The sequence below is a fragment of the Cupressus sempervirens genome, chromosome 3, assembly GCF_028749045.1.
Source record: "Cupressus sempervirens isolate cs-2001-9-10 chromosome 3, ASM2874904v1, whole genome shotgun sequence".
NCBI classification, from domain to species: domain Eukaryota; kingdom Viridiplantae; phylum Streptophyta; class Pinopsida; order Cupressales; family Cupressaceae; genus Cupressus; species Cupressus sempervirens.
The window spans coordinates 644,876,931-644,891,698 of NC_143120.1; the positions used below are offsets into that span (position 1 = coordinate 644,876,931).

A 14,768-nucleotide genomic window follows, 5' to 3' on the forward strand; every position below is an offset into this window, starting at 1 on the left:
TCTAACTATGTGTTTATAAACCAGTGGAACAGGAATCTGGCACAACAACTTTTAAATATTTTGATCACTTGAAATAACCCGGCTCCTACTACTTCATTTCCCAGTAAGTAATAAAAATTCTATGCCACGAGTTTGGAATGCTTTTTGAAATTACTACCCATGCCATGCAATGCCTATTCATTGCTCAGCTCTAGAGCATGTCACATCAACACATGGCTCTATCAAACTAAGTACATGTGGCCACACTACACAAGGCTCCCTCGCCAATAGAGCAGCCTCATCAGCAGCCACGTCTATACCCCCAGCATCCACCTATGACACATGGACCAATCCACATCTACCACTTGTAACCAAATAAGCAACTAAATCAAATATAGTCAGAAATCCCAATCATGCCACATCATTTTGATAGTGAAGTACACCGTATGCTAGCTCACCCTACCACAGAAGCATATAGATTTTTGCCGCATCACTCATCTGTACAATTTTGTATAGCTAACATCCTCACTAATGTCATCACTGGGCTTGGAGTTGCTGACATCATCAATTTCACATGCCTAAATTTGATGGCCATCTAACCATCATTTTAGGGTCAAATTGAACTACTGTGATGGTCATTTGACCATCAAATTTAACCCCCTCTTTTGCTGATGCAACCCCTCTCTAGATTGATTTTTGATTTTTTAGTTTGACTTTGGGAGGCTATATCTTAGTCATTCAGACTCCAAATCAAGTGTGATTTTTTTTGGAATTGAGTAGAATTTCCTAAACTTTTCAATGGTGCAGCTATTTTCTAGTTTTGGTGCATGGATTGTTTAGAAATTTCATTTTTTTGGTGATTGTACCTACATAATCCTACATTTTACAACTTCAAACACTTCGTACGAGCACATATCGAGTTGAAAATAGGTTCCATTTATTTTTGGAAGTGCATTATTTTTTGTCTACTTTCTAGATCTATAGTTAGATTGTAGGTTTGTGTGGACAAAAGTGTCACTTTCAGCAATAGGGCCTTTCTTTGCTTTATATTGCTTTAGAATTGTAGCACATTGTAAAGTTCTAGATTTATAATCCATTAAGAGGTTGTAATAAGAAAAATCAGAAGTCCATGAAGGCCAAAATTAGCAAGTGGCCCATTGTAATTGCACTACTGATAAAGTGCCCAAAGCATCTTATTTGGGGGGTTTCTTGATTTAGTGAAAAGGCAGGGTGTTCTTGGTGTTGTGTTCTCTCTTTTCTACACTTTACTTTCATTTTCTACATTATGGGAAACTTTAAGTTTTCTAGATTAAGTCCACATAACTATGCTACATGGTACATCAAAATGTGGTATCACTTAATGCATAATGGAGTTTCACAATATGTAGATGGTACTCTTCCTAAACCAATAGGTGATAAAGTTTTAGCAAGTGATATTTCAGCTTGGGTAGTAATCGATAGAAAAGCCCTAGGTGATATATGTTTTGGGGTAGATGATAAGATCATGTATCAAATCAAGAAGTGTTCTACATCCAAGGAAGCTTGGGATACCCTCAAAAACCTTTATGGTAAAGTGTCTAAAGAGGATGTGTTCGAAATTGAAGATGAGCTTGTCTCCTTAGATTCTAATTCATATGATTCAATACATGATTTCATCATCAAGGTGAATGAACTAAGGACAAAGCTTACTAATTGTGGGAGTTCTATCAAAGATGACAGATTGATCTATCTCATACATTACAAGCTACCATCAAAACATTCCACATTTGTATCTTCTTTTAACACCTCAAACACTACCTTAGGGTCTACCTATAAGAAAGTCACTTTTGATGAATATGTTGATCTGTTGGATACTAAAGAAAAGAAGTTGAAATCAATGGGGATTCTCAAATCACCTAAGTTTAAAGCATTAGTGGCCAACAATGACGGTTCTCAAAATTGAGCTAGACAATCTTCAAATTAAGGAAAGGGTAAGATAAAGAAGTGGAAGAACAAATTAGAGGATATAGAAAAGACAAAACCATCATCCAATCAACAAGGCAAGTCCTCAAATTCCAACAAGAAAGGAGACAATAATAAGGAGAATAAAAAGTGTGCTTATTGCAAGAAATTGGGTCATGAAGAGCATGAGTGCTATCTTAAGAAGATTGATGAGTTGACCAACATCATGAAGAAACATAATGTTCCATTGCCTAATGCTTATAAGGATAAAGGTTCATCTTTAGATTCAAAGGACAAAGGGAAAGCACTCATGGCTAATTCAAACTCTTCAAAGAAATGGATATTTGACTCAGGTGCCTCATATCATATGGGTTCTTCAAAGGAGGATTTTTCTTCATTGAAGCAATCAAAGGTACAACACATCTTTTTGGGAGATGATACCAAAATGGAAGTTGAAGGAAAAGGAAATGTGGAAATGGAAAATGGAGAGTTTCAAGATGTTCTCTATGTTCCAAACCTAAGTTCAAATCTCCTCTCAATCTACCAAATCACTCACCCTAGAGATGGACATAGAGTTGAGTTCCTTCCAGACTCAGTAATGGTACACATTCATAAAGATGATTCCTTGGTTACAGTGGGGAAAGTGAATCATAACAAAAGGTTATACTCTTTCTCTCATTTTGTGCCCAAGTCTCCTTCAAAGGCCTTGTTATCACAATCAAATTCAGCAATGCAATTATGGCATCAGTGGTTTGGTCATCTTGACTTCCACCACCTTCAACAATTTTGCACAAACAAAATGGTCAAAGGTCTACACCAAATCAACTTTTCTAAGGGTGAATGTTCAATAGATTCAGTGGATATGCATCCAGAAGGGAAGTTATAGAAAGGGAAGTCTTCAAGAGCACCAAGTGTTCTACAAATGGCTCGCATGATATTAGCAGGTCCTTTTGCATTCAGCCAGGGTCGCTACATTTTTACTTTCATTGATGACTTTTCAAGATACACTTGGGTCTATTTTCTTCATAATAAGAATGAAGTGTTGGACAAGTTTCTAGCCTTCAAGACTCATGTAGAAAACAAATCTAGAAAATCCATCAAAGTTCTACAAATGGAAAATGGAAGCATGTATGTGAACAGAAGACTTAAAGACTTTTGCAAACTTAAGGGCATTGATCTTCAGACTCTGCCAACATTCAATCCACATAAGATAGATGTTGCAGCTTTAAGGATCTGAACTCTAAGTCTATGGCAAGTTGCATGATACAAGCCAAGTCTCTAGATCCACCATTAGAAGTCAAAGAAATGTCTAGTGCCACTCACATTCTTAATCATTCTCCTCATCTAGCCTTAGATGGCAAGACTCCTTTTGAGGTATGGTGCAGCAGAAAACCAATTGTGACACACTTCAAATTTTTATGTTGTCCTACATGGGCAAACACATCTTCTAGGGGATGCAAGGCACAGTCATCTTAGCCTTGTACTTTCATTGGTTATGAAGATAGTGTGAAGGCATACAAACTATTGGATCCTAAGACACATCAGATCTTTGTGGAGAAGGATGTACACTTTAAGGAAAGTTTACCCAACTTGTCCTCTACTCCTCTCTGCACATCATACAGTGTGGAAATTGATAGTGACACTAGCAATAGTGCTTCAATAGATTCAGACACATGGGGTTATATCGATACTTGCAATGAGAGGTCACTACATTAGTTTAGTCCACATGCATATATCGCCATAGTGATAGGTCCAGCACAACAGGGTACATCGAGTCTTCTAGGTCTAGCTTTAGTGATGGATTTGGGGGACAGTATTGATGATCTACCTCTTCTTCTTGATGCAGCAGCACCTTCTTTAGTTGTCATGAGGGATCCATCTGACCCTCTTGTTCATTCTCTACATGATCGATCCTCACAAGTTGAAGTGATTGTGGATACTTATGATCAGAAATTGTAGCAAGGTTCTTCATCAATTGCAAAGACAAATAGTTCTTTGAGACAAGTTTTTCGGTCAATTGAGCAGGTTTTAGAGACATCACTTATCCATGGGATTCTTTCCACACACAGTGGAAGCGTCTCATTTGTACCTTTGGCATTGTTTCTTCCTAAGGGGAGGAACACCATTCTATAGTCTTGGATTAGCTTCTTCATCAGAGCAGTCACTGGTAGGCATTCTTCTTTGGGGTGGGGGGGGGGCCTATCCTATCTCTCTTCCTCTTCTCATTTTTCTCTTACGTATATACTAGATGTATATCATAATGGGGGGTCTTCATTACTCCATCCATCCATACATCATTTCATCTCTCTTTTTGGGGGAGGGTTTTTCCCATGAGAGATTTCATTTGCATTATGTACATGTGTACCTAACATGGCCTAGTAGTTGGGACCCATTATGCACTTCATCCTAGTTTTTGTAAGCTTAAGGGCATTCCCTTAAGTTGCACTTAAGGAGGGGTGTTGGTGTAAATAAGTATTTACTAATTACACTTACTTAAGTTTCCTTAGGTTAATGCATTATTTTATTATTTATTTAGGTGAGATACTTTGGATTTTGTGCACTCTCATAGAAGTACACAACTCTAATTATGCACATGGTGTCTACAACACTGGGGTGCATCATTCACTGAGTTTTCATGTAGACAACTTAGTTATTTGCACTCTTAATTTAGCACTTGTTGTCTACACCACTGATTTGCATGCTACACCATTGTAGTCTTATCCTCATATCATCACACTTACTTTCATGCTTAATGGAGGATAACCCATATCTTGTGTACATGTGCCTAGTTGTATGACATATCATGATGTTGACTTCTATGCCAGCTTGGTAGCAAGCTATACTAAGCCATCTAATGTAGAAAGATTGGGGTCTTTCTTTATAAGTTTTTTAGCATAGCATATCTCCTTGTGTAAAATCTCCATATGAGGAATCAAAATAGATGAGATGCTTATTAGTTTAGCCATAATGTTGGCTTCATCTGCTTGTAATATTGCTAACTAAATTTGGGATTGTATGAGGGTCCTAAAATGTTTCTCACTTTGAGCTAGAGACTTGGGAAATAGAGCACTAGATGACTACATTTGGCTTTCCAAACTCAAGATGTGATTCTTTATTTCTTGTGTGAAGAGTGTAGGATTACACAGTTTGGTGTACAGAGAGAAAATGTTCTCTATGTTGGAAATATTTAAGTCTATGCTAAGTTACTGAGAGGGGAGGGGTGAATCAGTAACTTCTAAAACTTCTACCAATTTCAAGAAACTAATTAGTATTTAATTCATCACATCTAATCTAATTGCATGCATGAGAAATTGAAAATATAAAAGCATCCACAACACTTGAACACAATGATTTGGTGACCTAGAAACCTTCCAAATAGAAAGTAAAATTGGGGTAGGGATGATACCCACAAACTTTAATACTATAATATAAAGTTGGTCGATTAAGGCTTACATTGATCACTTCTAATGATCCACCCTATTAGGAGCAAATAGGACTACTAGATCGACCTTGTGAGAGGATTTACAAACATACAATGAAGTATTCACTCAGTAAAGAGATTTGGAAAAGACTGTTAGGTCTACCTTGTTAAAGGATTTTGACTAGTTCATGTGTTAGGATGAAGCAGTAGATCTCTAATTTGCAACTAAGTTTTCTGATAGAGATTCCTTGATGTACTGATCACCTTTTTGTGATAGATTTGTCACTATTGCTCCTTATGTTGATATGGCCTTCATAAACCTTTATCTACTACTTACATTCACATTCTTGCACCTGCATTACACATTCATTACATTCCATATTACATTGGATATGATACAATACATCACATATATATACCAATCTAATTTACAAAATTACAAATTTGACCATGAAACAAGTTAACACAAATATTAAAAAGTTGTCTCATATGAAGATACTCAAATTCTAAAGACTAACTTGGTGAGGTTCTGATACTCAGCATCCACTATCACTACTTGGCATCGTCATGCTCCTAGTGAACATAGAAGCTCGGTCCATACTAATCACCTTCAAGTAGTCTTGAACTCAGTCTGTACTAGTGACTTGGTAGATATTTTGCAACTTGGTAAACACCAAATCACTTGGTTACCATGGAGTATCTTGGTCAACACTACCTTCACATTGCATGAACTAAGAACTTAGTAGACATTGCAATGCTCAATAACCACTAACTTCACATCACATGAACTACGAACTCGGTAACCACTAATAAACCTGGTATACATTGAATTGCTCAGTTTGCACTCCTGAACTTCACACTAACTAAATCTACTTGGTAACCACTAGGAATATTCCAAAGTACTTGGTAGTAATTGTAGAAGCTGAATGGCTACTAAATTACATGGAGAACATTGTAAACTATTGAAAGAGCTTGATAGCTATATAAAATCTGAATAAATGTGTGTCACTAATAACAAACTTGACTGATATGTCAAAAATCTCCCCCTTTGCCATTAGTGACAAAAACACTTACTAACCCAAAATTGAATACCTTGTATTCATTACCATGTGATACTAGCTTAGCCTATTTTGAGATTTTTCAAAATTGATCTTTGTAAGATATAAACAAAGTATATCTACACCATAGCATATATAGCATATATCTCCCCAATACTATGTGATCTACTATGTACATAAAACTTTTCTCTTATATACATATCTCCCCCTGTAACTCTACTCTTCGCCCTCTTTAACTTTTCTCCCATCATTTCTCCCATATCTTATCTCTTCTCCCCCATTTTGAAAAACATGCCAAATATTTATTCAACATATTTACATGGAGACACCAAAATGAGATAAGAATTTAGAGTGTACCTTGAGGATAATTACCAATGTTTTATCCCAATTCTCTTGCAATACCTTGCATGTATGGATGGCAATTTTCACTTCTGCTAAGAGTTCAATCATGTGATTAGCAACAGAGAAGTTGCTATCATGAATCAAGGTTTTTGAATAAACAATGTATTTTTGCATAGAATCCATGACAAGAAGGATCATATTTTGGATATCAACTAGTGTGGAATAGATCCTTGCTTTTTCTCTTAGCAACTCTGCTTTTATATCTGACAAAAATTTGATCTTCTTAAAATGTGTAGAGCTTGAACAAGGGTCAAGTTGCTACTGTTGAGCACTTGCCTTAAGATCAATATCAATTTTGGACAATTTTTCCTTAACTTCTTTGGTATACTTGGTGACATCACATAGGTTAGCAAAAAGTGATGACACATTAGAATAGGATGCCTCAGGATTGACCAAAATTGTTGATAATTCAACTTGATTAATAGCAATTTGCTAAGAAATGTGCTCTAGCACTTTATTGTTGAACTTGTTTTCTACTTTTTCAATCAATTTCTCTTGTCCCTTGGTGTCCTCTTTAAACTTTTGAACTACCTCTTCAAGCTAAAAAAAAATAGGTTGAGAAGAATCAACCTTAACTCCAATAGCCTCAATCAAAATTTTCATAGCATCATCTAATATCTTATATTCTTTGTCCCTTTCTTCTCTCAATTTTTGTTGCTTGGCCTTTTTCTAAAGAAGTTCACCAACCATGTGCATTTGATTTGTAGAACGATTGTAGAAATCCCATTTGGGAATTTCTATTTCCTCATCTAGATCTATATCTTCTTCTATTTCCTATCCTTTCAAAAACTTTTTACTTGGTTGAACCTTAGGTTCAACTATCCTTGTACTTATTGCCTTAGTACCTAGAATGGAAATAGTGGTAGACGTACTTGGGCTTGCAATAAAAACTATTATAGCACTTACTGGTGGAATACTAATAGAGATGCTAGAAGAATCCAAAATTGATGAAGCCAGAATTGTAGAATCCAAAATTGAAGTAGACAAAATTGGAGTGCTTACCATGGACGAGCTCAAAACTAAAGAAGTCAAAATTAGAGAGGTGATGACTAAAGAACTTAACTTGGTAGATGAAGAGGGAGTCTGTAGCTTAGTTGATGAAGTGGAAGTCACTTCTGTCAATGCTATGTTGACCTATGTAGGGGCAAAGAGTGATTGGACATTTGATGTATCTATAGTAGTCACAACCATACTAGCTAAAGTTGCCTCCATACTTGATGTTGTCAAGTGTTTTCTCGGGGAGTGAGAAAGTGAGGCAATGACTATAGCTGCTATCTTTACAGGGTCAGTCTCCTCATCATCTTCATTATCTTCCTCGATAGCTTTTGCACCTTGCTCCTCTTCTTCTTCCTCATTATCAAAATGAGTTACTTCTTCAACATTTTCTTCCTCTTCTTCATTAGCATGCTTTACATCAATTGGATATTCACTTTGTTTATGAAGATGGTAAACATTCTTCCAAGTGCCTGTAGCATTCTTAACTACATGCTCTATATCTTTCATCAAAATTAAACATGTATTAAACCTTAGAGTCATTTTATCTTCATTTTTCTTTCAAGAGTCTTTTACCTTAGCATCTATCATGCTCAGTAGTAACTGCCTTAGGGTTTGTGCATATATGTTTTTTATTTTTTACATTGCAAAATCCCATCTTGGCTTTATTTCTCTAACAATTCATTAGAGATTTGAGAGGCAATCTAGTCTGGTGAATACTTCCATTTGCCCATTTTGGTCAACACTAGTTCTTCAACTTATTTATGCTTTGCTTCTGTCCTTGTCTCATACTTCAAAGATTTGAATTTTTTTATACCAAAACCTTCTTCCATCTACTTAAACTTTTCTTGAAAGGTGGGAGGAGGTCTACTAAGAACAATGTCACTTCCTTTCTTCGTGGACCTCCTTGTGAAGACTACAGTGGATGCCTTTGGAGGCTTGGTGATGATTACCTTGCCCTTTTTCTTCAAAGGTTCTCCTTCTTCTTCTATTTCTTCTTCACCCTCTACCTACTCTTCATCTTAACCTTTACCCTCAGTTAACATGAGAGGTGCACTAGATTTTAGTTTGGCTATCCTCCTCTTTCCTTTGTTAATTGCCTAAGGTAGCTTGATTTCTAGCTCTATTCTTGCCTTTGCCTCTTCATAATTACCAAAATCAGGGGCCTTCGGATTCACAAGTTTATTGATAAGGGCTTCAATGATATCCTTGGTCTCATTAATGTTTATTTCATAGCCAAGAGGTTTGACCCACGCAATTCTAGGCTTGACTGCTTGGATGTATACCTTGTCACAATCAACCATTAAACATACATCATCCTTGTAGTCCTCAACTAACTTATTAGGTATCCTGAACCTATTGTTCATTTTTTCTTTAAACACATTGAAGTAGTTGTCCATGATGCTACCATAGTTTTCTCCCATTCTTACAATGTATTCATTTATTTGGTACAATACCGGCACATCATTTCTCCAGACCTGTGCCTTTAGAAGGGAAAAAATTTTGCACATAAAAGAATAAAAATTTTATCAAAGAATTGAATTTTAGGGGATTACTCTTGGAGGTTCTAATGCTTTCCATATTTTGTTTGAATTGCCTCAACAAATTGGTGAGGTCATAAGACAAGTTATTCTTCACCACTTTGAATGCCAAGTCCACAGCTTCACATGATACACTATTGAGATGGCTTGAACTATATATCTTGTGAGCTATAGCATGAATACTAAATGTGAGTTTTGAATCTATGACACTACTTATTTTCATGCCTCTACCATCCCACTTAGCTAGGGTTTTCTTTTCTAACTTAGCTCGACCTAGGGTTTTGGTGGTTTTGGCTTTGGTGAGCATGGGAAGACCAATGATTTGATGAATCATCCTTTTCATTATCAATATTGGCTGCTCCAACCACAATTTCCCAATATGCATGGCTAAGAACGTACCTAATCCATTTAACTTGAAACTCTTGAGGCATATGGGGAATGTGAGTTAAACCTTTTGTTTCCAAATTTTGATGCTTGGGTTTTAGGGTTCCATCAACACACAACTAAGCTAGGGCATCATCCATCTCAAGAGTACCAATTTCTTGAATTGCTCATTTAAAATGAGTTCTAATGTCATTAACAAAAAGTACCTTGGGAGGGATTTGTGATTGAGCTCCGCTAGGGTCTAGGGTTCTTGCAACCACGGGCACGAGCTTGAAATCTGGCACCTTCCACTCAACTCCTTGAAGCAACATATCAAAACCTTTCTTTGCCTTGTTTTTGCTATTGGATGCCATTTTCACTTGGTAGTTTGAGAGAACTTCAAAAATGATTGTAGGAAATTTGCTCAAGTTTCTTGATCACAAGGAAAATAGCACTTCACAATAGCTTTCAAAAATTCACAGTGAAGAATGAATTCAATTCCATACTTTTTGTCAAAAAATTTCCATTAATGTTTGGTATGGTGGTAGATGAGTTAACATAATGCTTGACACGCTATCATCCACTACTTTGTCTTGATCACTCAACAAAGTTTTCATGTCTTGGTAACCATAAGTGCCTATGTTACTCTCAACCTTGCTCAGCAGAGTCTATGACTTAACCTCACTCGGTAGAGAAGGTAACTTGATAATAAATGATATAGATCTTGCTTAGTGATCCCTTTGTATCTTGCATATGGATTTGGATCTTTGTCACCTCACAACTAGAACTAATTATGATGTCTTCATTGATAGGCTAGGTCTAGTTCTTCCTTAATAACTTAATTAGAAGTGGTAGAGTCACCCAGTTCTTGAGTGACTTGACAATCATTACTCGGACTAGTATCCTCAGTAGACTTAAGAATCCATTGTTGTCTCATCTGCTTTTGAATGTTATCAACTTTTTCCTTCTTCTCATCTTCAATCTTACCAATATCCATACAATTCTTGGCAATATGACCAAGTTTTGTACAAATGTAACATCTTATAGTGGTATCTCTTTTCCTCATATGATGTTTAACACATTTCATACCAACATGTCAATATTCTCCATAGTAATGACATCTACACTAGGTATTGTAATCCCAAACAAATATTGCTTTCATAATTTGTTTTGTAGGATTCATTGTCTGTGTTTTGCATTTTGATGCCTTGTGACCATGTTTCTTGCATTTATGATAGTTGCCTCTAAATTTTGGTTTTCCTTTGCATTCACTAGCCTTGTAACCATGTTGATTGCAATTGTAGCATTTTCCATTAAATTTTTCTTTTCCATTACTTCAACATTTGTTAGATGTATGACCTATCTTACCACAATGATTGCAATTAGGTCTTTGATTCCTTTGAGAACCTTGTTTGGAGGATTCACCTTCTTCTTTGTATCCAATTCCTACTTTTCCCTTTTGCCTATAGATATTTTTCTCATTCAGTTGAACCATATCTGCTTAAGATTTCATTATTCTTTCATTGATTTGCTTCTCAATGTTTAGGTCATTTTTCAATCTTTCACTAATTTTTTTTTAGATCTCAACTCATTTCTTATTCTTTTATTAATTTGTATTTCAAAATTTAAATCATTTCTTAATCTTTCATTGATCTATTTTTGGCTCATGATTTCCACATTTGTATTGGAGATTTGATCCATAGGGTCTACATATTGAAGGGATTGGTTCTGGATCTCATTGTTTCTTCCATCCATTTCTTCTTTTATTTTATTCCTTTGTTCCAAGACTTCACATAACCTTACTAACTGAATTTCTTGTTCTCTTTTTAGCTTTCTTACTTCTTCTTGCATGGAACCATTCTTCTCTAGGAGTTCTTTGATTACATCATTTGCTTCATCTGAACTACTTGAAGGGAAAAAGTATTCCATTCTTTCTTCAATGTAGAGATGATCATTCATTTGATTTCCAAGTTCCTTTCTTCTTTTCATGGATTGGGAAAGTTACTCCTTAGCTTTCTTGAGTTGTACAATGGCCATTTCCAAATCCAAGTTTTTATTGTCAATAGTCTTATCAAGTTTGAATATCTCCATATCCTTGATCTTTGCTCAAGCTATTAAACTTTCCCTTGAGAACCACAAAGCTCTAATACTAATTGTTGGAATTATTCAAGTTTATGCTAAGTTATTGAGAGGGGAGGGGTGAATCAGTTACTTCCACCAATTTCAATAAACCAATTAGCATTTAATTCATCACATCTGATCTAATTGCATGCATGAGAAACTGAAAATATAAAAGCATCCACAACACTTGAACACAATGATTTGGTGACCTAGAAACCTTCCAAATAGAAAGTAAAACTGGGGTATGGATGATACCCACAAACTTCAGTACTGCAGTATAAAGTTGGTTGATTAAGGCTTACATTGATCACTTCTATTGATCTACCTTGTTAGGAGCAAATAGGACTACTAGGTCCACCTTGTGAGAGGATTTACAAACATATAATGAAGTATGCACTCAATAAAGAGATTTGGAAAAGATTGTTAGGTCTACCTTATTAAAGGATTTTGACTGTTTCACTTGTTATGATAAAGTAGTAGAACTCTGATTTGCAATTGAGTTTGCTGATAGAGATTCCTTGATGTACTTATCACCTTTCTATGATAGAATTTTCAGTGTTGCTCCTTATGCTAATATGGCCTTCATAAATCTTTATCTGTTGCTTACATTTTCATTCTTGCACTTGCATTACACATTCATTATATTCCATATTACATTAGATATGATACAATACATCAATATATATACCAATCCAATTTACAAAATTACAAAGTCATATAGAATTGAGAGGACAACAATGGCTCTACAACTTGTACATCTGTGTGATGATGTCTGCATTTGATTTCATGTGTTGTGTGTATAGGTGTCATTCTAAGGATTTTGGGAGGTATTGGTTGCATAAAGTGTCTTGTAGGTGCTTATGTGCTCTTGTACTAAGTGGTTTAGGGATTTCAAATGTGTGGTTTTATTATGCTTTTGTTTTCTTTTAGTTTTTTTGCCTTCGGCCTGGTACACTCGTGTTATGGGAGAGTCGTGCCATGAAAAAAGAGAGGGGGATATTATTATGGGAGATGGCTTGGAACATGTTTCTGAGAAAGTTGGTACTGAAAAGGAAGGTGTTAATGCAATTAAATTAGGAGAGAAGCCATCATATAAACATATTCTTGCCGATAGTGACCCTATTTTCTTTGCCTCTATTGGGTTTGATGGAACTTTTTGGAGACTTCCAATGGAGGTAGAGGGTGCTTGTGCCAGGGGAAATGGAGGATAGGCCACAGCCAATGGAAGTGGTCTCGCCCAAGGAGGAGATGTCACCACTAGTGATGACAAAGGAAAGAATGGTAAGGTTTCTCCTCTCAGCCCAAAAATTATTTCTTTATCCCCCAACAAGGACATGATCTATGCTATTAAAGGTGAGAAAACTAGGCTTAAAAGCATTGCTATCTTTTTTGTTTGTTTGGATAAGGATTTTATGTTGGCCGAGAAATTTTTTGATGACAGGCTTGCTACAGTGTGGGGAAAGAAACTTGGATTTTTTGTGACTTATTGTTGTATGATTCAAAAAGGTATGTTTGTTGTGTTTTTTAAGAATCGTATAATGCAAGAAAGAGTTCTAGAAAAGAAGTTTTGGAATGTGGGTAGGTCGTTATTCTAGGTGTATCCATAGTCTCCAAAATGTAATATTGAAAAAATATTTGTTCATGCCCCTCCATATTGGGTGGAGATAAGAAATCTTAATGTTGAATTTTGGTCCTTTGTTCCACAAATTCTTAAACCTTTTGGGTTTGTACTACAAATCGAGTAGTCCTGAGTTACCCTGCCACATTTGAATGCTACGGTTTTAGTAGCTTTGGCCCTAAAGGTGGATTTTCTAGAGAAAATTTCCCTATAATTTGAGGGGGAATCCTTCTGTTGGGATATCTCCTTGCTAGGTAACCCTAGTGCTTGCTTTCATTGCAAATGTAATGGTCATACGAGGAAAGACTACCCAGTTCTTACGAATGTACAAAAGGAAAAAGTTAATTTGGTGAATAATAATGAAATTAAAGATAAAATGAAGAATGATTTGAATTTAGTGATGGGTGAGAAAAAGTCTTTATCTGTATCTACTAATAGTAAGAAGGTGCTTGGTGAGGTGGATGGTAATAAGAGTGGTAAATTACAGTCAAGGATTCTAATCCTATGGATACCCCAGTTTCTAACAAATTTATTTCCCTTGAAAATCCTCTTTGAAGAAGAGTTTGAAGTTGTTGCTACTAATAGCTATACTTTAGGTATGGTTCCTGCTCCCTTAGTTGCCACCCTACCAGGAAACGTTGGCTTAGAGCCCCCCTCTGATAAGGCTTTAGTTCTAGTCTTGAATGCTCAACAGCTAGCCCTTACTACCATTAAAGAAAGGGCTTGTCAATTACAATTGGATAACAAACTATTTCTCCCCTTGTTAGAAGTTCTAGATACCTCATCTAGACCTTTGGATTTAGTTATTTAAGAACAAGATAAGCAATTCATGGAGGTTGTAAAAAAAAAAAAAGGAAGATTTTGGAAAGAAGTGCTCTTCCTAATGGAGGAAAAGGTAGAAAGAGCTTGCTAGATTGTTTCAATAATTTGTGTAAGAATTTCAAATCCCCTCCTAAATATTGATGATGCTACACATTCATAGTTGGAATGTCCGAGGGTTGGAAATGGTTGATAGAAAGTATGTAGTTAGGAGGTGGTGTAATAGACTGGAAGCTAAAGATGTTGTTTGCTTACAAGAGATTAAAGTAGTAGGGTTTCAAGCACATTATATTTTGAAGTTCCTATGGGACAAAGGATTTGGTTTCCACTCTAATAATGAAAGAGGGAAAGGTGGGGTGGCTATTATGGTCAACCCTAAATGGGAAAATCATATTATTGATCATGGTTGTTCTCCCTGTCAGAGAATTATATGGGTGTCATTGAAAAGGGATGAGATAGTATATGGTATATGTAATGTGTATGCTTCTAATAATTATAGAGAAAGAGATGAA

The 14,768-nt window shown here is 35.9% G+C and overlaps 1 pseudogene; it reads left to right on the plus strand.

The window, feature by feature from the left end:
- Positions 1-13,030, plus strand: part of LOC149568346 (receptor-like protein 4) — a 124,595-nt pseudogene extending 111,565 nt beyond the window's left edge.
- Positions 13,031-14,768: the final 1,738 nt, after the last annotated feature.